At 38.5% G+C, this 27,221-nt stretch overlaps 1 protein-coding gene across 7 annotated transcripts in view; it reads left to right on the top strand.

Moving 5' to 3' along the window:
• RASGRP3 (RAS guanyl releasing protein 3) overlaps positions 1-27,221 on the top strand; it is a 110,373-nt gene that overhangs the window by 13,178 nt on the left and 69,974 nt on the right. The window contains exon 1 of one of the 7 annotated variants that reach the window (XM_079109953.1): positions 16,529-18,533. The exons of the other annotated variants lie outside the window; for them this stretch is intronic. The gene's annotated coding sequence lies outside the window, so the exon portion shown is untranslated. Of the gene's footprint in view, positions 1-16,528; positions 18,534-27,221 lie in introns of those variants that run through there. 7 annotated transcript variants of the gene reach the window in all.

The following is a 27,221-nucleotide window of genomic DNA, read 5'->3' as shown; positions in this document are numbered from 1 at the left end:
ATAAAACTGTACTTTACCTTCTCCCTCAGTATCTTCTTACTGATGTCACAATTTACACTTTTATATTGTGTATCCATTAACAAATTCATGCAGCTATAGTTATTTTAATTTTTTGGTATTTAATTTTATACTAGAGCTAACAATTATGCACCACCAATACAGTATCAGAATGCAAATGGCCCTGAACTTACTATGGTTTGACTTATGACTTCTTTATTTTATGATGTTGCCAAAGTGATACCATTCAGTTTAAACCATACTTTTTTGAATTAAATTTTTCCTAGGTGAGTTATATGTAATATATTATGGTGATGCTGGGCAGAGGCAGTGAGCAGCTCCCAGCCGGCCACATGATCACAACTGATACTCTACAGTGCACTGTGTGGCTGAGCTGTGACAATCAGTAGGTGAGGTGAATAAGTGCATTTTTGACTTATGGTATTATTTTCAGTTTATGGTCAGTTTATTGGGCCCTAACTCCACTACAGGTTGAAGGGCATCTGTATTCTTAATTTGACTACATATTTATCTTTACAACTGGGTTTTATACTTTCATATGTTTTCATGTTGCTAGTTAGCATCCTTTCATTTCAACTTAAGGAACTCCCTTTAACATTTAAGGTGAGTCTATTGGTGATAAACTCCCTCAGTTTTTTTGGGGGGAAATCCTTACATCTCCTTCATTTCTAAAAGAGAGCCTTGCTAAGTTTAACATTCTTGACTGGCTGATTTTTTTCTTTGAACACTTTGTAGCTATCATTCTGCTCTCTCCTGGCTTACAAAGCGTCTGCTGAGAAATATTCTGATGAAAGTTTCAAATATTCTTTTGAAAGTTTTCTTATATACTTTCTTGTTGCTTTCAAAATTCTCTTTGTTGAAAATTTAATTTTAATGTGACTATGTGAAGATGCCTTTACATATAATCTAATTGGAATTCTTTGGGCTTCATGGATCTGAATGTTCATTTTCCTCTGCAGATTTCAGAAGTTTTGTGTCATCTTTTTTAAAATAAGTTTTCTTCCCTCTTTTCTTTCTCATTGACTTCTATAAATCCCATAATATGCCTTTGGATTATTTACTGCTACCACCTAACTTTTATAAGCTTTATTCACTTTTTAATTTTTGTTCCTCTGACACGGTATTTCAAATGACCCATCTTTTGTTGTTGTTGTTCTTGTTGTTGTTTTTAATTTTTCTTTTCTCTTTTTAAAAATTTATTTATTTTGATTCATTGTATAATGAATCAAATGGGGTACAAATGGGGTACAACTGTTGTTTCTCTGATTGTACACAAAGTAGAGTCGCACCATTTGTATAATCATACATGTACACAGGGTAATGATGTTTGTCTCATTCTGTTATTTTTCCTTCCCCCCACCCCTCCCACCCCTCTTTTCCCTCTATACAATTCATCCTTCCTCCAATCTTGCCTCCCTCCCACCTCCCATTATGTATCATCATTCGCTTATCAGAGAGATCATTTGGCCTTTGGTTTTTGGGGACTGGCTTATCTTACTTAGCATGATATTCTCTAACTGCATCCATTTACCTGCAAATGCCATAATTTTATTCTTCTTTATGGCTGAATAATATTCCATTGTGTTTATATACCACAGTTTCTTTATCCATTCCTCAATTGAAGGGCATCTAGGTTGGTTCCACAATCTAGCTATTGTGAATTGAGCAGCTATGAACATTGATGTGGCTACATCACTGTAGTATGCTGATTTTAAGTCCTTTGGGTATAGGCCGAGGAGTGGGATAGCTGGGTCAAATGGTGGTTCCATTCCAAGTTTTCTAAGGAATCTCCACACGGCTTTTCAGATTGGCTGCACTAATTTGCAGCCCCACCAGCAATGTGTACCTTTTCCCCCACATCCTCGCCAACACCTATTGCTGCTTGAATTCTTGATAATCGCCATTCTAATTGAGGGGAGATGGAATCTTAGGGTAGTTTTGATTTGGATTTCTCTTATTACTAGAGATGCTGAACTTCAAATAACCCATCTTTGAACTTGCTAATTCTTCAGTTTGATCAAAGTCTCTCAATGATACTTTCTATGACATTTTTCAGTTCAGTCATTGTGTACTTTACCTGGAAGATTTCTGGGTTTTAAAAATGGTTTCTATATCTTCTTAGACCTCTCATTTTATTTGTGTATTATCCTCCTGATTTCATTCAGTTATCTATCTGTTCTCTTGTAGCTCACTGAGCATCTTTAAGATGACCATTATGAATTCTTTGTCAGGCATTCCATTTCTTTAGGGTCAGTTACTGGCCTTTGTTTTGTTATTTGGTATATGGTGTTTCCCTGATCTTGTGGCCATATGTCGGTGCGTGCACATTCAAAAAAGTACATAATCCCTCTTCACTTTTTACATACTGTCTTTGGCAGGTGTTTTGTCAGCTTTTTCATCACTATGACCGAAAGACCTTAGAAGAACAATTAGAGGAGATGAAGTTTATTTGGTGGAGGGCTTCAGAGTTTCAGAGATCTCAGTTCGTGGTTGACTGACTCCATAGCTTTGGGCCCAAGGTGAAACAACATCATGGCAGCAGGCCATGGAGGAGGATAGCAGCTCATGACATGGTAATTTGGAGCAGGCAGGGTGAGGGTACTATCACCAAAGACAAAATATAAACCCCTAAGGCATGCGCCCAGCGACCTATCTCCTCTAGCCACATCCTACCTGCCTACAGTTACCACCCAATTAAATCCTGTTTGGGGACTAATACACTGATTAGGTTAAAGCTCTCATAACCCAATCATTTCACCTCTTTCTTATCTCACACATGAACTTTTGAGTGGCACCTCCAAAAGGGAAATCCTTTCACTAGCCAGCTCAGTCAGTGTCTGATGGGGCCTGAGGGAAAGCTTGCTGCTGGAATTCTTGGAAAATCTGACCTGAATCTGGGTCAGTGGGTGAGCAGGCCCAGAGCTTGTATTTGCTGAGGTGAGCCTGGATCCTGGGTCCATAGCTTCTAGACTAAAATCATATTACATAGGGGCTTGCACAGGTAAACTTAAGCCTGAGTCATTGGTGGCCCACCTGGCACTGAGATGGAACTGGCAACTGTGTCTGTAGGGAAAAAAACAGAAAACTGAGTCTGCAAGGGCTAGCGAGGTTAAGAATCTTATAAAGAATGATGAGTCCTTTGCAACAACTAAAGACAGATTAACACATGCATATTTACCTATTTTGCATTTCCAGCTAAATAAAGGTTTAACACCCATATTTACCTACTTTTGCTTCCTTCTAAAATCCCATTAAAATTAGATTAAAGGGTTTTTGCACACAAAGAAAACTACCCCCCCCCCCACTATAGCAGAAGACTAGAAGTTTATCCTTTCAAGAAGATAAAATATGGGGTATTTAGACTGGAAGGTCCTGATCTCTGAAGGCCAAGGTGAAAGCAGTTGTATTTAATATAGGAAAAGTAAATGCAATTTGAGACCCAGCCCTCTTCTCTTTCTTGGCTTTTAGAATGCTATAGGCAAGGCAGAAAATGTAACTGCTACTAGGTCCTAGGTTTTTTTTTTTATCCTATAACTTGCTCACAGAAGAAAGGATGATCTGGTTCCATGTTTAAAAAAACATATGGAGAAAGAACTCATTAGGTTAGGAAATCATCCACATGAGTCTGGTGCTTTGGAACACTCAAATGTGGCCAATGCAGGACAGCGACCCTGATTTGGCTCAGTTTGGGTTACATGCCTATCTCTGGGTCAAGGAAGGAGGGGCAGATGGGGCTGTGGTTGAAGGTGATGATAGAGGAGCTTGGGAATGTCAGGCAGACCGTGTCATTTACTTCAACTTTAACTTCTCAGTTTCTTCTGTAGCAGATGATGTTATGGAGGAAAAGGCCCCATGAAGTTATCTTAAAAAATTCATACACTTCACAATGCAGTTTTTTCAAAGTACTTTTTCTATATTATTTTCTCTCTTCTTGAAAAAAAAAGAAATCTCTGAGACAAAGATTGCCATTCTCGTTGATCATTAAGGTGAACTCATATAGGTAATGTAGTAGACACTCACCATGAACCAGGTGGATTAAGGCCGGGATGGGGTGAGAAGTGTCTTTTGGTTCTCAGTCCTGTGCTGTTTTCTATTTTAGCATTGCCATGATTAAGACAGGATCGCAAATTCCTAGATCACTGGGAGGAGCGATGTAGGGCATTTGCAGCAGCATCAATGCTCATAATTTCCTAGTGTCTCGCCCACAGTTCTTTGCACATCAGCCCTAACACATGGAAAACCAATGTAAAAGTGCTGCCAAACCTAGACAGCCCGAGGAGTCGCACAGCCTCCTTTTGGAATAAGACTAAAGAATTAACTTCTGGAAAGAATTTTCCATCTGTTTTCCTGATAAGACTGATTAGAATCATCTACCCAGTTTTGCAGATTCTGTGAAAGAACAGATGAACTGCACCATCTGACCTGGTTAAGTTTAGCTCAGATTTCCTCGAGGATTTCTGGCTCTGTCATGCAGGAAAGGACTTCACCTTCAGGTGTCCTAAGGAGAAGAGGAGCTTCGAGGTGCTAGACATTACCCTACCCTGCACCGAGTGCCTCACTTTAAGTATGAAATGCTACATCATTTTCAAAGCACAGCAGGGCATGTGGTAGACGTCTACACAAGCACTTCATTTACTATTTTGCTGAAATTATACCACAGAAACATTTTTTATTGCCAATTCTCTGTCTCCCTACCACTTCTCCCACCCTCTTCTCCCCCCATCAACTCCGTTTCCTTTGTTGTTTTTGGTACGGGAACTTTCCTTCAATTCATTTCGAGGTCTCAGAAAAGCAGTTAAAAGGACTGAACTGGGGAGGGTCAACCAGCCTTGTTATCTACACATGCAGCCCTATACCTGCAGAGCTAACTGGCTGTGGATTCATCTTTTTATTTGTTTAAAGGTAGTGTTCACATTTCAATCCTGAGTTTAGAGAGTTTATGCTGTGGTTATGGAGGTATTAATGCTATTTTGACTTTTGATTTCTTCATTTTATTTCCTTTTCTACCTACTTTTAGAACAATTTTTCAAATTTTCTTTATTTTGGTTTTTCCCCTTTCATGGTTGGAAAGTTATGTAATCTAAATTTCTTTTGTTTTAGTGGTTATACTTAAAATACATACTTGATAAGTCTAATTTTAACTTCTTCAGTCTTCTTCCAAATAAAGGCCTTAAAAACCTTGAATTCTGATCTCATTCTCCTACCTTTAATATTACTACTGTTAAACATTTCAGTTCCACTTGTTTAAAAGGCAGTTTATCAAAGTTATAATTGACATATAAGTTGTACATATTTAAAGTATACAGTTTGATGTCTTAACATATGTATACATTCATGAATCTAGTACCACAATAAAAAATTTACAAACATTAATTTTTCTTAAAACATTTATCTAGTTCACTCACAAACATAACTGGTTGCATGTTACAGGGTCTGCTACTTTTCTCCAAATTTGTTTTCCTTAGAGTTCTGTAGCTTCTACACAGAGGTAACTGTGATATCATTATTCATGAAAGTCTACTAGGCATTGTGCTAAATGCTTGTGTTAGCTAGTTTTCTTTACTATGACAAATACTCGAGATAATCAACTTATAAGAGAAAAGGTTTATTTGGGCTGGCAGTTTTAGAGAATTCGATCCATGATCACAGGGCCCCATTGCTTTGACACATTATGATGGGAATGCATGGTGCAGGAAAACTGTTTAACTCACGACCAGGAGGTAAAACAGAGAGAGGAAGCCAGGTGTTGGTGGTGCATGTTTGTAATCTCAGGGAGTTGAGAGGCTGAGGCAGGAGAATTGCAAGTTTGAGGCCAACCTTAGCAACTAAACAACTTAGAACTTGTCTCAAAATAAAAAATAAAAAAAAAGAAAAATAAATAGGGCTGGGGATGTGGCTTAGTGGTAAAGCACCCTGGGTTCAATCCCTGGTACCAAAAAAATAAATAAATACATAAATGGAAGAGGAAGGGCGGAAATCTTGAGATCTTGCAATCACTTGAAAGACACACCCCACAAAGGCCTAAACATCTTCTACTAGGCTCCACTTCTTAAAAATTCTATCACCTCCCATTAATGCCACAGGCTGGAGCTGAGCCTCTAACATGTGGACCTTTGGGGGACATTTGTAGCAGTCCTTTTTCTTTACTATCCTTAATTTTTAATCATAGAAGCAATACAGGTTTGTTATGAAAGAACGTATTCAATATAAAATGAATCACATAGAAAAGGAAAGAACTGGAATACTCTTGTTTCTTAAAAGTGAATATATGTTTATCACTTGCTGTTTCTTCAAATATTTTCTGTGCATTTGAAAGCATGTGGTATTGTGCTAAAAATGGGACTAAAGGCATGGTGTTTTTTCAGCTCATTTCTTTCACTTCGCATATCAAGACCATCTTCTCGCTTCATCCTTTTTCTGCCTGTGTGGTGTATATAGCACAGAATGCGAGCATCGTGATTGTTTTGGTCACTCTCATCGTTAACTTGTTTCTTTTTTTAGCGTGCCACATGTCCTGTTTAACATGTCTTTCATCTATCTTTGTGCATGTACTGAATATTTTTTGGGGAAAAGTCTGAGGTCGAGTGCACTATTTCCCACATAAGACCTTTGTAGGAAACCTCTATAGCTGCACTTTGAGTTGGGTATTATCATTTCCTTTTCACAAATGGGGAATTTTATCCTTAAAGGCGTAAGTCACTTATATGACCTGCAAGTCACTGAGTGGGGAATAAGAACCCTGGTTTCCTGTCCTGTGGTCATTAGGCTTCTCACCACTCACCACGCTGCCTCTCCCACTAGTTTAGAGAATGATTAAAAGAGAAAAAGTTTATTTATGGTGGAATTGTAATGAGGATTTCCTGGGAATTTTCAGCTTAGAGTACCCTATGGAATTGGAATTCAGGGGACATATTTCAAGCAATTTATACTTTCACCTGGTCTTTGGGCTAAGAACACTAATGTGAGTACTGAGGGCCTATTTATAGCAGGTTTCTTTTGAGCTCTGGGGATGTTGTGAAATAGCTGTGTATCACAGGCAGCTAGGGATTGCTAGCCCACTTTTTGTTCTGAAGGAAAGGAGACAGACCATCTGGGCCAGTAAGTTGGGTCCAAAATTGGACTTACGTTTATTTTACTTAATAAATGTGCTCTTGAGTAGTATGAGTTGAATTTTGGTTGGTCGAGTGCCATTTTTAATGTGCCAGGGGTACACACATTTCTTCTAATCCTTTAACAAGTGGCTTTATAAAACAGAGAATGCTTTGGTAATGTGAACAAATTTCCCTTAATTTACGTAGAATATAAGGTAGTTTTTCTTAAAGCCGGGAACCCAACACTGGGTTGTCTGTGTCTTAGGGTATGTTGGCTAGTGCAGCTGTATCAGTTAACTGTAATGTGGAATACATTATTAAAAATACAGGCAAATATGTTCCAATGTCTTCCTCCAAACTCCTAAGTCAAACTGTATGGTGAAATCTTTCAGAAGAGGTGGTTTTAGATAAAATTCTGTGGCTGGAGGAGTAGAACTGGACAGTGGTGTTCCTCATCCCTGTGTTTATACTGTGGGCCCTGTTGCTGCCTCAGATGGCGTGCAAGGAGCTGCCTCTTCCATTATAAGGCTGCAGTCCAACAAATGGGATAGAAACTGGTGAGAGAATCACTCCTTCTTTCCTCACCAGCACCACTGCCTGTTAGAAAAGGGCAGTAACATGTTTTCAGTCCAATCTTAATATTTTTGTTCTTAGTAGCATATCAGTTCACATTTGCTCATGAAAACACTTTTTTAAACCAATGAGCGATTGATTCTATGACTTGGAATGAAATTTAGAATTCATAGACATTTTGGCGTGCATAGATAATAATGCTAACATTGCAGAGGGTAAATAGACTCCAGTTTTTAACTTTGTCCAATGAGTTTAAGATACTTCAAAAAAAAATCATTATTCTTTAAGAAGAATAAGCTAACATCTTCAACTTAAGTGTTTCGATGATCGTAGCTGGTGAGAGGTAATTCTGAAAAGAAGTTTTAGTAAGTCTTCCATTAATTTTGATACTCAAAATGAACATTTCTCAGATAATTTTAAAGCCCGTGATTCTTGCATTGCTGTTAGTTCAGTTTGGGAAAGTAAATGAGAAAGTCTGGTGGCAAGTCGACCCTAGTTAAAGTGATAAGGTCAGTAACAACTTTAATCAGTAACACCTATTGCAATAGGGAAAAACATGCAGCATGAACAGAACTCAAATTTGATTTGTTCACAAGTAACCAGGCATTTTTAAGGGAGAAGAGGGAGTAGGGAGAGGGCAAATGGGAGTCAGCAGAGTCAGGAAAATGAGAGACTACAAAGGGTTGGTCAGCAAAAGTGAGATTAGGCCAGCTGTGTCTGTTAGTTGGCCTTTATCATTTATCAAAGTTAGCATTCTTTCTCCCACAGAGACTAGAAGACAGAGGCCCTCTCAGGTGTTGGCTGGAAGGAACAGAAAATTGTTTAGGCAACCTGGAGTTTTCTCAGGCAGACACTTTAAGGGGAATTAGAGTCATCTTATGGATGTGGCCTTGAACTGCCAGAAATTATCTTAGGATTTTTTCCAAGTCTTCATGGCCCGGGTTGAGAAGAGAGCTCAGAGGAACATGGCTAGTTAGCATTTGGTCAAGAAGAGGATCTTGGTCAATAGCAAATGAATAATTCTGTGACTTCAGTAATCCCAATTTGGGAAATGTATGCTATGGAAACAAAAGCACCAGCAACTGAAAATATACGTTTCAAAGATGTTTAGTATGACACTGTTTATGGAGGCAAAACCTGGGAACATTTAAATATTCCTCAACAGTGAATAAACTATAAAATAGCTGTACTGTAGGTTAGAATACAGCTATTAAGAATAATTAATTAAATCTATATTGCTGATTTTGGAGCCAATATACATGACCCTGATGTATTTTTAAAGAAAAAAAAAAATTAAGACTAATGGGGCTTTAGAAAATGGAAAAGTAGAAAAAAATATGTATAAAACATTTTTCTAGCCCATAATACATTTTGATATAGGATAAAAATGTGTTTTATCTCAGTGAGATAGAATAGGTGGGGAAAGGGAGTTATCAAATTATTAAATTTTTCTGTATAAATATATCTGTATTATTCAACTTGCTACAATGTATTGCTTTTTAAATTCAAGCATCTCATAAAATAACACACACGCACACACACACACACACACACACACACACACACACAAACAAGCAGGACTCCTGCTTTTCTTGTGATGTGAAACAAGGCTATTCTTCAAGGCAATAATGTGTCTGCGTTCTGGCCACTGGAAGACAGATCTAAAATGAATTTATGTGCATTCACATTCCGCTCAAAACTTCAGGACGTAGGTTGGTATTTTTCAACTGTAGCCCATGTTCCTCTGCATTGAATTCTCACTAGCATGTGTTTGTTTCCACCAGCTGAGACACTCACTGAATTTTTTTTTTTAACTTCCTATGGTCTATATTAAGGAAACAACCCCAGTCCTCGGTTCTGATCCCTCAATTTGAGAAGTTTTACTCCAGCATAAATAGATCTACTACTTTTCACTAATAAGAGTGGCAATCACAAAGATAAGCTGCTTTTTCAATTAAAACATTAGGCAAAACTGAACATTTCTACTTTTTAATGTGCTGCTAGATGTGCTTTCTTGGCTTACCCCCTATGATCTACAAATAAGAAAATCCTGTTGCAATAATATTAGATCTTCATTCCTTAGCAGTTTCCTATGCCACTTATGGTTGACTTTATGTTCTCCCAGGAAGTGCAAAGAACAGCATCTTGTCCAAAGATTTTCCTAGCACAAAGATATAAGTAATACTGAGACTGCTGCCAAAAGTTCAAGCTTATGCAGTGTCAGTAAGTTGTGACACTGCTTAATGAAATGTGTCATCAAGGGAGGGATGTTTTAGAAAAGGGTAGGGAAAGGAGGTCAAAAGCCCAGGCTGAACAGATTTGTAACCTAGAGGCTGTGATGGTTGGATTAAAACTTAAGCAAGTGGTTTGGCACTCAGGCTGGAAAATGGGACTTGTAGCTAGCTAGCTGGGTTTGGATAATCTGGTAATTAAAGTGAAGAGCAAAAGCGATTAACTGGAACATTAACATTGTTAAGAATTATGCACAATTTTGAGCAGAGGGATTTGTTATCAAATTAATATGGCTACTTTATAATTATGGCTATAATGTAAAACTCCATTCGTTCATTAAGTGGAGACTGAGCATTATCCTCCAGGCAAGGTCAAGGGCCCCTGATGTGAAGCCAGAGCAGCTTAGTGGATTCAGAAGAAGGCTCTTGTGTCAGTTAAGTGAGGCTGGTGAGGGAAGCAGTGAGGCAGAGCAAGCCTAGAGTTCACCTCTGAAAACAAGGAAATTTCTAATTTCTAGAAGATTCCGTTTTTTTTTTTTTTTTTTTTTTTTTTTTTTGGTGTGTGTGTGTGTGTTTTTGCAGAGCTGGGGATTGAACCCAGGCCCTTGTGCATGCTAGGCAAGGGCTTTAACACTGAGTCACACCCTCAGGCCTGTCTATGATTCTTAGGAAGCTGCACATGCACTCCCATCTCCTGCCTTTAGCTACCACACATTTAGAGAAAAATATATTTAAATACTTATTTTCCCTCATTTATCCCAAACCAGCTTTGCATTTTCTGCTTTGGAAAAGCAACTATGCTGCTGCTTAAACAGAACAGAAATCGTAAATCTGAAAACGACCTTGATATTACTCTCTACGTACTAAATGATTCTTAGAAAACTGCGGTTGGCCTCTGGATTTTTGCTTGTGTACTATAAGCAATTCTTTTCAAGAATTGAAAGAATTTCAGAAATATCAGTGACATTTTAAAATATACAGATTCAGATTAATTTTACCACTAATCTGTGGTTCATGGGGGTAAGTAAGATCCTCAAAGATTAATGAGAATTGCTGTCAAATCTGGGTTTTGAAATAAAACTCTTAGGGGGGAAAGTGATAGTATAAGTAATTATGCCAGGCAAGTTGCTTTGTGGCACAAATGCTAAATTTTCCTTTTCACATTTTATTGAGTCCAGTTTCAACCCAGCCTCATTTAAGAAGCTAATTAGATGGAGGAGGATTTTTAAGAGGGGGGGAAAAATTACCATTTACCATAAAGGTACATTTAAATGAATTAAATTAAATAAGAGCAATTTTGCCAAGTGTATATGTTTTTTAAAAAGTGAATGTAATGTACCAAAACGAAGAGAACTAAAAGACAGGAAAAAGAGAACTGAAAGGGAAAATCTGCAAATTTGGGAGTTTCTCCAGGAAAGGGAGGCACAGAGGCCAGGGTGCAAAGTAGCCTTCTGCAGAGGCCTCCTCTGGTGGAGACTGTCCTTGTTCTTGTAATTTTTATACAGTTTATTTCCAATTCATGTATGGATTGTGTTCCAAAGGTTCATATGTAAATGATTGTTCGAAACGCAGAGCACGTAGAATGCATTTATCCATAGAAAGAATGCTACAAATGGCCTTCAAAAACTGGACCACTCCGTAACTGCTTACCTGATATCGCTGGCTGAAATGTCACACATTTGCAATGGTTCATATTAGCAAGGTACTGTTGAAATGCCAATAACTAGACCTAAAAATGCAATCCAGTTGATTTGGCCTGTTGTGCTTGGGGGTAAGCAGGATTAGTCAGAAGAGAATGAGCAAGTCCATGGAAACTTTTATGGTTACTAAATCACTTGGGCTGGGGGGTTGGTAAATACTCAGGGTTTGGAAACAGAGAGACATGGGTTAGCAACTTTCTCTGTGTGCGGCTTATTAGTTGTGGGCAGGCTAGTTAATCTCACTAAAGGTCATCTTGGGGTAATAATAGCATCTCCTTAGAGCATTACTATGAGAATTAAAGGGCATTTTGCACAGATGTTACTTGTTACATTATTAATATTAACCATATATTACATATAAAGTCCTATCACTATTACATGAAATAATCATTAGCACTTATTTATGACTTTCTACATGTTCCTTATTTCTCTCAGAGACATTTTAGCTTCAAGAATAGAGATCTTCTGCACACTTTCGTGACTCTTTAAATGCAATGTACGCTGCACACAGGCACTATATTTCTTCATTTATTGACATGGATTGGCTATGTTCAAAAGCATTATCAATTAGTAATGCCACTCTGATTCTTTTAAAAAGTTTCTTTTTTATTTGTTACAGGCACTTAGCTAGCACAACTCTTATCATTAACTGACTGTGACTGAGTATTTATTTTGATTCCGCATAGTTCAAAGAGAAGAAAGAGGGAAGAGCAGGAGTGACAGGGCAAATTCCCTGTGATACTTAGACAAATATTGGAACTAAAAAAGGGAAACAGAGAAGGTATCAGAAAATGTATGTATCTGAGAGATTGTACAAGGCAGAATTTACTGAGCTGGAGGAGAAAGAATGTAATGTTTCATACTAAGTCCCTGCAAGGGAAAATGCCAAGGTGCATTAAGACGTGTGTGTTAGTGCCTGGAGCTGACCAGCAGGTGGTGTGTCATCAACTTGGAGTCTGGAGTTGGGCACAAGGCAGATGGATCTGCAGCTTCAGGAGGATGCAGTTACCCTTGTGTGGGATGGGTACCATTTGGTAGTTTCTACTTAAGGGGGTGCCTCAGATAGGTCCAAAAGCCCAAGAGGATGTCTCTGAGAAACTGAATCAAGGTGCTTGGGCAAGATCACCCTTTTCTTCTCTTCCTGCGTCCTTTGAACCTGGTATTTGAGCCACTTGCAGTAATTTGCTGTCAAACACTGGGCCTATGCTAGTAAATTAGAGAAGCGGACTTAGGAGGAAGTGTCCCACTTTGTTAATGAATGAGGAGGCTTTTTTTTTTTTTTTTTTTTTTAAGCTCTTAGTTCTTTTTTCTTGATCCCTTTTCTTGCCACAGGTTTTTCTTCTTCGTGTAGGTGATTAAAATACTCCAGTGTCCATGTAGGTCTTATTTCCCTTTTCTTATTTTAAAAAGATCTCATTTGAAAAGGAACAACTAATACATATTTATCATAAAAATTTATTATATAAATGTTGGTAGACATAAAGAAGGGGAAATATATGAATCCAGGGCCCCCAAATAATCATTATTTTAAAAATTTGATAAATGATGTTTTAGAGTTTGTCATAGGCTCACATATATTTTCTTAGGAAAAATGAATTGCTCTGAATAAACTTTTCTAGCTTAAAAAAATCTTAATCTATGTTGAATATTTTCTCTGCTAATAATATACATCAACAACATTATTTTGCAATGATTGCATAGTGTTAAGCTTATGAATGTTTCGAAATTTGTTCAACCACTTATGGCACATAGATTGTTTATAATTTCTTACTAGTATAAACAATGCTTTAAGAAACATCCAGATACTTAGGCAATCCATATTTTTTCTTGGAATATATTTCCAGAACAGGAACTGATGAATTAAAGGAAACCCTCATTTTAAAAACTTTTTGCCATATATTATAAAATTATCTTCACATGTTGTACCAATTTATATTTTTGCCAGCAGAGTGTGAGGGTGCCATTTTCAAAACCTCCCACCAGCATTGGAAATAATCATTTTTTCATCTCCATCAAGTTTATAGATAATAAGTGGTACATTTTATTTAGGGAATCTGATTTTCATGTGTAGATTGGTTATTTATATGTCTTTTTTTGTAAACTATTCATTAATAACATTTGCTCAGTCATTACTTGTGCATGCTATTTACATATTAAGGCTATTTATCCTTTGCCATATGTTTTTTACTTTTAAATTTCATTTTGTCACTTTTGATTTAATTTTGGTTATGATGAGGTTATATTTTATATACTGAAATTTTATATTTTATTATTTTAATTTCTTCATGATTTTTTGCTTTTATGATTTTGATTAAAATATTTTATGATAAAATGATTTACTCATGACTAAAATAATTTTAAGATTGTGAAAACAATCATGTGATTTTCTACATGTTTCCATGTGATTTTGTTTTTACATTTAAATCTTCAGTCTACCAGGCATTACTATGTCTGCCATGAAGTAATGATTGCATCTTTATTTTTCCTCTTAGCTAAATATTCAACCTCTTACCAAAGAATCAATTTCCTTCTCACTGGATTTAACTAGTATATTTTTCAAATGAACATTTTAACATAGTACTTTAATGTGTATTTGTAGGCTTTCCATGGCTCATCCTATTGACAATACCAAACTTCACATTTTTAAAATATTTTTGACCCTTTTAATACCTTGAATCCTTCTTATTCTTTTTTCACAATTTTTCTTTATTGTTCACAGTATTTTATTCTTTTAAATAAAATTCAGGATTTCTTTTTTGAACTGTTTGAACAAATCTTTTTGAGATGTTTAGCCACAATTCATTTTACATGTATATAATTTATAATATGGATATAATAAATTAATTTGGGGAGAAGTAACATCTTTATAACATTGAGTCTTCCAGTTCAGAAAAATTGTATATTATTTTCTCAGTAAAGTGTTAAAGTTTCATAAATTTTTTGTTTAGGTTATTCATTTTGTCATTTGTAGAAGTTTTGTTTAACTGTTGCTATTATGAATGAGGACCTCTTTCCATTGTATTTCTAATAGTTCTTGAACATTATATAAAAAATTTCATAAAATTTGTGTTTTAATTTCATAACTATTCTCTCATTTCTCTATTTAAAGCTTCTTAAAGTTGATTCTATTAAGTAAATTATTATAACATCTTCAAGTTCAGTAATTTTGTCTCCCGTGCTTGCATTCTTAGTCTTCTATTTCTTTTTCTTGCCTGGTTGCATTGGGTGGCTGTCCAGAGCATGCCAAGTGGTGGTGGTGATAATGAGTATCCTTCTGTTTTGTCTGATTTTAATGCTAATATCATTGGTCACTATCAATATAATGCTTATGTGTGTTTTGAGAGAGAATCTCTATTGTGTTAGGAATTCTTCTATTTTATGAATTAAAAAATTGATATTTAAGTCTATCAAATGATTTTTCAAGATCATCTCTTGTAATCCAAAAGTTTTATGATTTATTCATACTAGTGAATTCTGTAATATTGACATATTTCTACGTCTTTAGGATAAGTTTTGTTCAAACATGAGGTTAGTCGATGATTTCTTGTATTACGCTTTATCATTTTTTTAGGTCAGGGGTATTATGTAGCTTCTTGTTTCTTCAATTTGTCTGAACATTTTAAATGGCCGGGGAGTTACCTGGGGCTCGAAGCTCGGTGAGAACTTGATTGTGTAAGCAACCCTGACTAGAGCTGTTTCTTGGAAACAATTTCTTAATAACCTGTACATTTTTCTGTGATTATTGATCTGTTTTTTAAACTTCTGAGCTTAGTTTGCCTCTAATTATTGCTTTGGCTATGGCCCACAAATCTCATTATTAAAAACTTAACGAGCATTCTGTAGTTGCCTTTCTGATTTCTTCTCCAATTAGTGGTTTTTGTTGTTGTTGTTGTTGTTGTTGTTTTTTTTTTTTTTTTTTTTAAAGAAGAAAAGCTATTAAGTTTTTCTAAGACTTTGGCTTGGTTTTAATATACAATTTATCATTAATTTATAGTTTTATTATAGTGTGGCCATAGAGCATGGCCAGAATAATTTCTTTTTGGGGGAAAATACTCAAGAGTTTTTGGTGGTCTAATATAGACTAAGTTTTTCAAACTTTCCTTACATCTTTTTTTAAAATAAATGGACTGTCCTCTTGAATCATAGTTATTCATTGAGCCTTGTTTCAGTCACCTGTCTCCTATGTCAGGCATCGTATTAGGCATTGCTTGGTATAAATTAAATAAGTTATAAGATTTCCATGAGATTGACAAAGGTTAGATGGAACATAGACACGTGAAGACCTAATTATAACAGAGTAAGAAGTGAAGCAAGGGCAGAATGCTCAGAAGAGGTGGGCAGCAAAGCCTGAGAGTCCAGTTTCTCCTAGGTTCTGAGAACCTGCCTAAGAAACCACCAAGGCCCCAAGAGAGAGGTATTCAGTTCTAAAATGTAAGAGATGAATTGAGGGTAAGATTCAGGGTTTTTTGAGTGAAGACGAATAATTAGGTAACCACTATTGTCATTTAGTCACCAATTAGAACATAGGAAAGATGTTAGAGAACAGAAAGAGAAGAGGGGGCTTTCACATTTAAGTGGAAGAAGAGGAGTCCACAGAGGAGGCCCAAGGAGGGAGAAGTAAAATTTGAAAGAAGTTACTGGAGAGCATGGCAAGCAGTCCTTGATCAGTTGGGCCAAATGTAGCCAAAAGGTCAAGAAAAATAAAAGAGTGTCCATTGCCCTTGGTCTTTGGTAAGTTGGAGAGAGCCTTAACTGGGATGTGGGATGGGGGAAGACAAGTATTTCTCCAGAAACTTAGCTGTGAAATGAGGGATAGGGTAGTAACAGAGCAAGAAAGAGGCTTGTTAAAAAAGCAAAAGGAGGGTCCAGAACCGGTGGGAGACACAGGTGAGACCCAAAGCCCAGGTGAGTGGGTGGCTTCCCTAGAAAGTTGGGCTTGCCTTTCTTTGCCTGACTGGAAAGGTGTCACTGTAGAACCTTCAGTCACATTCCTGGACCCCAACTAGAAGAGCCCAAGTTCTGGTCTCTTCTCTTTGTCAACAGTTTGCTACATTAAGTGCATTCAGGATCCATCCTCCCTAGTTGATAGAATTTGACATCCACTTATTTAATCTGTATACTGTTTCCTCTGTTGGTCATTGAGGAATTTCCAAAAGACACTTTTTCTTTAACTTTGTGGGATGCCATGGATTGATAGAAAAAGTAACCCTGTCAGTTGCAAATAAAAAGATTGATAGATATCATCAGGTGACTGTTACTATAAATACAAAACATAAATAAATCAAAACAGCATTTCCAAATGATCAATAGTCTTCCTTTTCTGTTTCTGATTGAAGATGGTCACATCAACACATGAGCAAAAATGTCTATAAACTTGACATGTATTTTAGGGCCTCATGTTTTGACATCTAAAGTTTATTTCTATTACTAACTTTAAACTTTTAGGAAGTAATTTGTTTGGACACTTGCAAAATTTTCCCATTTACGCTTAAGACTCTCACAAATTGGTAACAAATTAGTCCTCCTGAAAGTATGGCAAGACTGAGGTTATTTTCTTCTTTTTCTATTATTCTAGAAAACACTATTCTCTGTATGGGGGAAAACTTCTAGTTGAATTATAACTGTAAATAATTATGAGACAAAGCCCAGTATGAACTACTGCCCACACGTGCTCCTATATTGAGTAAGATTTCACTTTTTAAAACTCAAAGTAGACAGTTGAACAAGCTAATTATGGTTCAAAGATCCCCTGTGGGACTTGAACCACCTTTTCTGGATGTTCACTTTTGTCTTATAAGCTGATCCTCAGATCCCTACCCTGGAGGGCAAGATCAGACACTGATTTGGGGAAGTGTCACTTTTACTATACCAAGAAATCGGATATTCAAATTGAGACGCCATCCACAGTTAGATACACCAAGGGCTTTCCTTGGAGAGGAGAATGAAAAGGGAATGGTTGGAAAATCAGCTCTGGCAAGAAGTGTGAACCTAATAAAACACCCAGGATGGCTTGCCACCTGTGAGCAGTATGGAAAACTGCCAAAGGGGGCAGCAGCACCTCTGTGGAGGGCTTTGTAAGCTCAGTGATTCTTTGTCCCTGATGCCACCCACCCACACCCTCCACTCCCAGGTCCTCACAACAGCTCTGCTGTGCCTGAAAATGTTGGCACAATGCAGCAGACCCCTGTGTGGAAGTGTGGTCTCCAGCTACCTGAAGCCTTCCACTGGCTCTTTGGATAAAGCTCCATTTGCTCTACTTCCTTCGCCTTCATCTTTTTGCCCCTCAGTGTCTCTGAACACAGCAGCCCTGGCCTCTAAGAGCAAACCTCAGCCTTCTGAGATGATGAGTTAGGGTCCGCCTTCCTCAGGACAGTCCGCTTCGTCCTGTGGCTCTTCCAACAAACCAGAGCCGGGGGTCCTGAGAAAAATGAAACCCGGCACATCCACGTGTTTCAGGGGCACTGACACCCAGGACAGCTCCCATCCGCTGCGTTTCCTCTCCTTGCGGTGGCGGGGTCCCGTGAAAACCTGGCCGAGATGCGACTGTCGGGCTCCCCCCGCACCCGCCCCCCACAAACACGATCAACTTTCCACTTGCAGTGACCTGCCCTCCCGTGTGGCTTATCAGCTGTTGGGCGTTTGTCACGAAAAGAAAACAAATTGTGGAATGCACTGCTCTGCTCTGCATGCTAATGAGAGGGCCGAGCCAACCAGGGGTTCTGAGGAGGTTTCCGAAGGAGGAGAATAATGATCTTCAGTTTCTGACCTCCTGGCACCGCGCGGTATTTATCAGGAGGCGCATGTGACTGGTTAAGACACAGAGCCCAGGCTTCAAGGAAACAGCTGCTGGCGGCGTGCTCCGTACTTGGCAGCTGGAGAGGCAGGGTGCTGATGTGAGGAAGGCAGCGAGAAACCACCCAGTAAGTAACGAGAGAGAGAGAGAGAGAGAGAGAGTTTTGCAAGCCACCAACTTCTATTTGATTTTGATTTTGATTTCCCTTTGATGCTACAGGAAGAGATCATTTTATTTGTACTTGCTAGTAGCCATTTGCGTTTTTGCTGACTTTTTAAGAACCTGCTAGTTTAGCAACATCATCTTCTAACTTTGAGGATGAATGGCTGTATTGCTTGATTCCTGTCTTGTCTGTGAAAGCTGATTTCCAGGTGTCCAGGATTTTCATGGTCTGTAATATTTAGGTTCATAGCCAAGATTCAGGCTAGAAGTGAGTGACTGACTAGATTTGATTTAAATCAATTTTACAGTTGATACTGGAAGACACAGTTCAAAATAACTTGTGAGCCAGGTGTGGTGGTGTGTGCCCACAGTCCCAGCACTTGGGACGCCGAGGCAGGAGGATCCCTGGAGTTCAGGAGTTGAGACCAACTTGGGCAACATAGTGAGACCCTAGTCAAAAAAGGTAAATAAATAAAATAACTTGTGAATTTATTGGGTGACTAACTTGACATTTCTAGTCAATACTGAAGAATATTTATTTAACAATGTTTTAGAGTCTGTAGTATAGAGAATTGACAAAATGATATGTAGAGTTAGATTAGAAATCATACTCAGATTCCATGCATTCTTTCCAACTCACTAAAGCTATATTTTATAGCTCTTTTCTCTAATAAGCTAATTCACCTCCATAAAACTTGAACTTTACAGCTCAAGTTTTCAGTTGCCCTGGACTTCCTTACTTCAGTGTTTTGATATTTTTATGATGCTCGGCTCTTTCTTTCTATCTTTTGACGTGGATTGTAGAAGAGCTGCCTGAATCTGATTATCACCTCGGGGAGGAGGGGCCTGGCATGCAAAGACCTGAGAGGACCTCCTTTCCCAGGTTTATTCGGCTGTAATGGAGCTTGCTTTTGAGAGAACTGAAAAGTGGCACTGTACTGGAACCCAGCTACTGTTCAGGGATGTTTGTCCTCTTCCAATCGCCAGACAGATGCTTAAGAGAAAAGAAAAAAAGGGGAAAAGAGAAAGGGCCAAACCCGGAACAGATAGATGATGTAACTTCTGGAAATGGCAGGCCTCTGAATCAGAGGCTGCAGGGAGATAGCCAAGCTGGTTATCTCTGGATTGCCTGGATAACATGGAGGGGGAGCATTGAATGGTCGTTTTCATTTGAAGTCTTGCTAGACGTGTTTTGCCTGGATGAGCCCAGGACACTGAAGTGTGTGCAGTCTCCCCGCTGACTGGTAAAGTGTCAGATGGACTCAAGTTGTACTGTGTGCTCGCAACTTCTGCTCTCTCTTCATCCTGGCCACCCCTTGTAGTGTGGAGATTGGATTGGAAATTGGTCCTACTGCAGAGTTTCCTCCACATAGTTTGTCTTATCAGCTTATAATTTTAATTGTTTTATATTTATATTTTTATATATATTATATTATATATATATTTATATTTTATATTTATTATTATTTACCTTATCAGCTAAAGCTCTTTGATGCAGGCAGCATCAGGTACCCTATTGTGGTGAAAAAAAAATGGTTCTGGCTGACATTAAGAAGTTCTTCCCCTTCTATTCCCTAAAATTCAGGAGAATCCACAGAATCTAGACTGCCCAATGATTAAAAAAAAAAAAAAAAAATAGTTCTAACTCCTTTGTTCCTCTTTATGCCATTTGTGTGAGGTCCTTGGGTCGGCCAGGGTCCACGTGGCCTGTGACTTCCCTTCTTTCTGACTGTGGGGGACCTGTGACTTCCCTGTCTAGCTGCGGGGGCCTGCTGCCCTGCTGGGCCATTCTTTAGGTGGAGTTTTGTTTCTGGAGTGATTTCACACGTTGATAGTGGAAAAGAATTCTCCAGTGAAATCATTTCTTTCAAATAGAGCCTCCCACAATAGAATGCAATGTCCACTGAGGTGTAAACTCCCTAATTATCCCAAAAAATTTATAACAATTCACAAGACTGAGGGTATAGCTCTTATCTAGTGTATGTGAGGCCCTGGGTTTGATCCTCAGCACTAAAACAAACAACAAAAATCCTGTGATGTGGAACATCTAAATGGCAATCAGTGTCCTTTGAATCATCCAACTGATAAATTTTTGAAAACTCACAGATTTTGAGAAGCCCAATGATACCCGACTTTTCAAAACACCAATATTATTCAAAAATTAAAAAAATAACTAGCTTACATGACACAGTACCTCCAAACAAAGAATTGTGGATAGGAATTATAGAATGTTTAGTTTAACACCTCTGTTTTGCAGATGAGAACATTGTAGTAACTATGTCTGGGTCACAGTGCTGAGTGAGAAGAGAGACCCAAGGTTCTGCTACTGTTGTAGGATAATGTCAATGCTGATGATTATGACAGGTTTATCGTGCAACTTGCTGCGCCAACTGATGTTCGCAAGTGTATTTACTTTCATAGAATCCTCACAATAACTCCTCTATGTGCTGTGTAGATGGTTCCTGACTTTTTTGGTAGTTCAACTTAATGATTTTTCAGCTTCACAATGGTGTGAAAGTGAAAACCGCATTTTGAATTTTGATATGGATCTCTGAGTTAGCAATGTGTTGTAGGTTCTTCTCCTGAGATGCAGGGCAGCAGCAGTGAACCCCAGCTAGAGGTCAACCACAGGATCAGTAGGCAAATAGCCAGTACCCTGCAAGATACCATGTTGTTCAAATCATGATATTTTCAACTTTTGATGGATTTATTGGCCGATAGCCCCATTTTAAGTTGAGGACCTTTTATATTTTATTCTTCCAGCTTTATTATATGGGGAAAGTAAGAATCGGGGACCCCTTTAGGTACACGAAAGTGACATCTAGCTCTGACTTCAGAACCCACACATGTCAAAAAAAAAAAAAAAAATCAAAGTGGAATGCACATGGGAATCCCATACATTTAAATGTAAAACCCCATGAAAATGCAAACAAGAGTATTTCCAGCACAATAAGATTAGATACACAATGTGTTTTATGGCCCTTCCAAACTTCATGGCAGGAAGGGCTAGGTTCCCCCCCCCCCCCCCCCCCCCCCGGACAGTCCAAGCCTGGGGACAGTCCAGGCTACCCAGGAGCTCGGGCTGGCAGTGTGTTTTTCTCTTTGAAAACAGTTTGCAATGATGGCTCTGGCATTGGTGAGGCCAGCAACTGAGAACCTTGTTATTAACCGGGAACAAACAGCTGTCTCTGCCCCTTCTGGTCTGTCCCTCCGTTTTTCCTGTCAGTTTTTCCTTTTCCTTTGGAGGACAGACACTCCACCCAGGCCCCACCCCAAAGAGCTGGCTTAGTGTTGATGAAACTGTGATATGAACTGTTCACTGTGGCTCAACCTGGAAGGGTGGTTGTCCAAATGAGTTGTTTGTGAATAGAAACAACCCAGTCCTCTGTGCTCCCAGCTGTGTGTGTGTGTGTGTGTGTGTGTGTGTGTGTGTGCACGTGTGCACTGGCCTGGGTCCCTGAGCCTGGGACTGGCTGGGAGTGAAGAGGGAGGAGACCTGGCTTTTCTCTGTGGCCTGCCCCTCCCTGAGAAGTGTGCCCTGAGTCACAATTTCCCCCTCACCTGTTCCATATCCCAGTGCTGCCCATGGACCTGTGGCTTCTCTGGGTCACCAGATAGACACAGCCCTTTAGAGAAACCTGCTTCTCGAACCTTTGTGAAATTTCCATTTGGCTCCCCACATTCTTCTACGTGGTTAGATGTCAAAATTCTAAAGAGCACTGAGCAGCGCGTGAGCAGCAGCCGGGCTGGGGAAGGCCTTGGCCGGGAGGCCATGCTTGGATGTCTTTGAGAAAATTATCAAGGTTATTTAAGGTCGTTATGACAAGATGACACATTTTGGAGATCAAGTTATGTATAAGAAAAGGAAAATTTCAATCTTGAATTTCATCCTTCTAATGCCTTTAAAATTAAGCCCAACACAATGGTAGTCATCAATGGTAGTCATCTGGGGTCTATCAAACCAGAGCCACCAGGAATTAACTCCAGTGGCAATTGTAGTTGTCCCTTAGTATCTTTGGGTGGGGGGGGGGGGGGTCAGTTCCAGGACCCCAGAAATACCACAATCTAAGGGTGCTCAAGTCCTTTACATAGAGTGGTGTAAGATGTGTGTGAAACTTTCCCATGTACTTCATCATCCATAGATTACATATAACATGCCACATGAATGCTAGTAACTAACTGCCATAGTGTATTATTTTAAGGAATAATGATAAAGAAAAAAGTCCTGAGTGTTCAGTACAGATGCATTGTTCTTAAAAATGTTTTGATTCCTAGTTGGTTGAGTCCACAAATGTGGAGCCCAAGGATAAGAAGGGCCCACTGTACCTTTGATCATTGCTGGGAACTGCTTATTTCCATGGAAATTGGCATAACCCAGGGGGTGTTATAGGGAGACGTGTGAAATGGACTCAGTTTCCACAGAGTCCACAAATCGTCCTCCAGAGCTGCTCTGAAGCCAAATTAAATGTTTAATTTCTTGGGTCCTCTTACAATAAGAAAATTCTGTGCTGCTGAACTTGCTTTTGTTTCTTCATTTTTGCCAGACTGAGCACTCATTTCCAAAGAGTTAACTCCCTCCAAGCCCCCTTTCCCTTTGCACAGATAGCTCATTTACAGTCCTTGGAGTTCACTGTTGGAGTCATGTTCTTATTGCCTTAAGGAATTTGGAGTCTTCTGGGGCTTTTACTGTTTCAATTGGTCATTATACTTCCAGAGTCCATGGTGGGCAGAGTCTCTGTGCTTTGGTCTTTTTTTTTTTTTTTTTCTTAGTTGCAGATGGACATAATACCTTTGTTTTACTTATTTTTATATGGTGCTTAGGTCTTTGATCCCATCTCCTGTATTGAGAAGATAAACTCCTGTGTGTTTATACGGGCATTTACCAGCATAAGGCACTTTCTTGAACTTTGCCACAGTCCCTTGAAAGAGGGAGACCGTCATTACCATTGTTTACAGAGAGGAAACAGGAGAGCCAGTGACTTGTCTGTGATCTCGGAACAAGTAACTGACAGAGCTCTGCTCGATCTGCAGAGTACTGACTCCAGATTCCCCACTTCTCTTCAGGTGTACCATCATTCCGAGAAAGACCAATTTCAACTATTTCCACACCATGCACTTACATGTAAGCTGTGGAATTGTCCTATGTGATGAAAAGTGTTGTAACTTGGCTTATCACTTCCTGGTAGGCCAAAGGTATAATATGAGCCCTGTGTGGTAGTGCACCCTGTAATCCCAGTGACTCTGGAGGCTGAAGCAGGAGGATCTCAAGTTTGAGGCCAGTCTCAGCAACTTAGCAAGACCCTGACTCAAAAATTTTAAAAATAAAATAAATAAAGTAGGCTGGGGATGTAGTTAAATGGTAAAGCACCTCTGGGTTCAATCCCCAGTACCTTCTCCTCAAAAAAAAGGTATGGTGTATAGAATGTGAAGTAATGTAAATCTTGACACTCCTATTGTGAGGAATTTCACTCAATATATACATGATTTATGTAGCTGAAGATATTCCAACATATTTTAAATTTCTATTTAATCAGATTGGTAATTTTATTACTTGTCAGATACTGACAAATAATAAATATATAAAATATAAATAAATAAAATATAATTTTTTCATATTCTTCAGATACTATCCAATCTTTTCACTTAATTTAGTGTTGGTTTAGGTGAACCTGTCCCTACCCACAAGATGTTCTAAGACCCTTGCATAGATCATTATGCCATTGATTTGTTTTAGTATTATGAACACATTCGGAGTTTAAACTTTGAACACATACCTGGAACAATCTCGGACAGAGAACGAGTAAAGGGGTGAAAGTAACATGTGAGAAAATTAAACTCATATCTAATCTCTGAAATTCATTTTAGTCATTGCTTCTCTGTTGCTGAATTGTTTCAAAAGTCACAGGCAAGTAACTGCATTTGAGTGTGTAAGTGATTTGAAGGGCTTCTGTTTTCCCTGTCTGTAGTGCCTGAGACCCAGGCAACTAAGTACTTAGAGACCTAAGCAACTAATGGACTGGACAAAAAGAAGAGATAGTCTAGAGTAGAGAGTTCAGGCGATCTATGATGGAATCAGACTCTAGGTTTTGGGGTATTTTTTTTTTTAAAGTGACTTTTCACTCCTTTGTTTTGTTTTGGGAAAGTAAAAAATTTCACTCCACCTAACAATTTAAAATGGGGCAAATCAAATTTTCTTGGGGTCTTCATACATACGTTAACTTTAGGCAGACACCATGAGGGAATCCCTCTGAGGAATTTCCACACGAAGGTCAGTTTTTTGCAGAACACTTTAAACCTGGAATCAAGGAGTTAGAAGAGCTATTGGTGTTGAAGTTCCCTGAGGCAGAGGCTTTCCCTCACTGTAACAGCTTGCCCGGTGACTCTCAGATGAATCTTCTTAAATCTCAAGTTAATATAGATTTCTGGAGTTCATAAACTACTTGAGAATTTTGAGCAGCTTTAAATTGAAGAACTGAGTATTATCTCCATATTTGGTTCTGGAAAACCCACACTGTGAGTTCAATTCGACTGAACATTGGAATTTGCTCAGCTTTCAGTTCTTTTTTTTCAAAATAGAAAGTATTTCATTTATGCTTGGAATGCCTGCTGTTCAGAATCATATGAGTTGACAGGATGTTTCAGGGATCATTACTTTTTTATGGCAAGGACATAAAAAATCAGAAGGGTGATGCTAGAGATTTCTCTGCAGCCGGTTTCTGGCCCCGGTCCCTCTCGACTCAGAGTAATCTGCCTCTTTCTGTTTTTGTTCTGTAGTAGGCATTTGAACTATTTTGCTATTGGGGGAGGGAATGAAATAACATTTATTTTGCCCTCACACAAATGTGGACGTTATAGTGGGCATTCTTAGAGGAGAGAAAAATTTCAAAGGGGTCAAGTAAATTGCACCTTGAAAAGTCGTGAGCTAATGAACAGGATTCTAGTCCTAGTCTTCCTGGAAACAAATATGCATTTTCTGTTTAACCAGGCTGTCTCTCACTATGTCTATGCTAAAAAAAAAAATTAATGCTTTCAATGAAAAGGACAGCCTTTCTGTAGAATTGGGAATAGGCTGGTCTTGTCATGTAACGACATTGTGTCATGCCCAGTACATGTGTCCTTTCCATAAGAAGGAGGCTGCAGGACAAAGAAAATTCCTGAGACTCTGGACTCTATGTACTCTGGAGTGTCTTTTTAGCTCTTACCCAGAACACATTCATCCTGTTCTCATTCTTCAAGAGTTCTCTGGACTGTGGTGCTCTGCACCTTGTGGTCCTGCAAAGCTGAGCCTCTGGCAACATTCAAAATCATCATACTATGGCAGACAATGGCAGGTATAAAAAGGATTGTGACTGTAGGCCTAGCTGATTAACCAGCAATGATAGTTTGCTTTAAATTAAATTTGGTTTTTATAAGAAGTGATGTAATATTGACAACAAGAGGGGCAAATCATATTCACTCCCATAAATGGTTTTTGGGACCATGATTACAGATAGCTAAAAGGGCCAAGCAGAGCTTGAAGCAGGATCAGTACAACATATCTCATGTTATCTTGATTTTTTATGTTTTAGAAGATTTACTGCTTTCAACCTCTCTTTGGAAGTGGCAGGTACTTTGATAGAGGCTGGTGATGTGGTATTCGAACATAAGAATTAAGAAATTGTCTTGTTCAGCTATAAGGATTACAGATATGTTATGCTTAAAATTCTACAACTTATCTGTGGAATAGAGACTAGCATGTTTGGAAAATTATATTAGTTCCCAGATTTGGAAATCTAACTGAATAAAAAAAAAAAACATTTAAATCCTCAATAAGTACAGTCTAGTTTGTGGGCCCCCTATGTAGAAGCCAGGATTTACATTTAGATAACAAAAGTAATTTAAAAATCTAAAATATGGTTTCATACAAGATGGCTCATTTAGTATTTTAAACACATTTTTGCACTGTATGTTGCACAAACGTGAAAAAATTATGTAGACTACCCAATTAAGCAGATTGATATTTTTAAAAATATTACAACAATCATCTTACAATATACAAATAAGTGTTCTATGAAAGAATCCTATAAAAAAAATCTATGGTAATCCAAGGAAAGGAGATAGCTATATCAGGATGAGTCAGAGAAGATTCCCTAGAGCTGGTGACATTCAAGCTGGGCACAAAATGATAAGTAGTCATTGTTCAAGAAGGAAAAACATTGATACTTTGAGATAGTCTATTCTAGGAATATTCTAGGAATAACATGTAACTTGGTGGAACTGAATCATAGGGTACATATTAGAAGAAAGAGTAGAGAAAGGGCTCAAAGACAAGGTGGTTCTACTGGCTGGGCATGGTGGTCCATGCCTGTAATCCCAGCAATTTAGGAGGCTGAGTTAGGTGGTTTACAAGTTCAAGGCCAGCCTCAGCAATTTAAGTGAGGTCTTAAGCAACTTAGCAAGATACTTAGTTGGATGTGGCTCAGTGGTTAAGCTCCCTGGGTTCAATCCCCCCAGTACCACACACACACACACACACACACACACACACACACACACACAGACAACCTTTTTATCATGGAAAATTTCAAATATATGCAAAACAGAGAAAATCCCCATGTATTCGTTACTCAACTTCAACAGTTTTCAATTTCCTGGTTGATCTTGGTTCATTTAT

This window comes from Sciurus vulgaris (genome assembly GCF_902686455.1).
Source record: "Sciurus vulgaris genome assembly, chromosome: 14".
NCBI classification, from domain to species: Eukaryota; Metazoa; Chordata; class Mammalia; order Rodentia; family Sciuridae; genus Sciurus; species Sciurus vulgaris.
The sequence above is the reverse complement of the archived record's forward strand: the minus strand, read 5'-3'. Positions and strand labels throughout refer to the sequence as shown.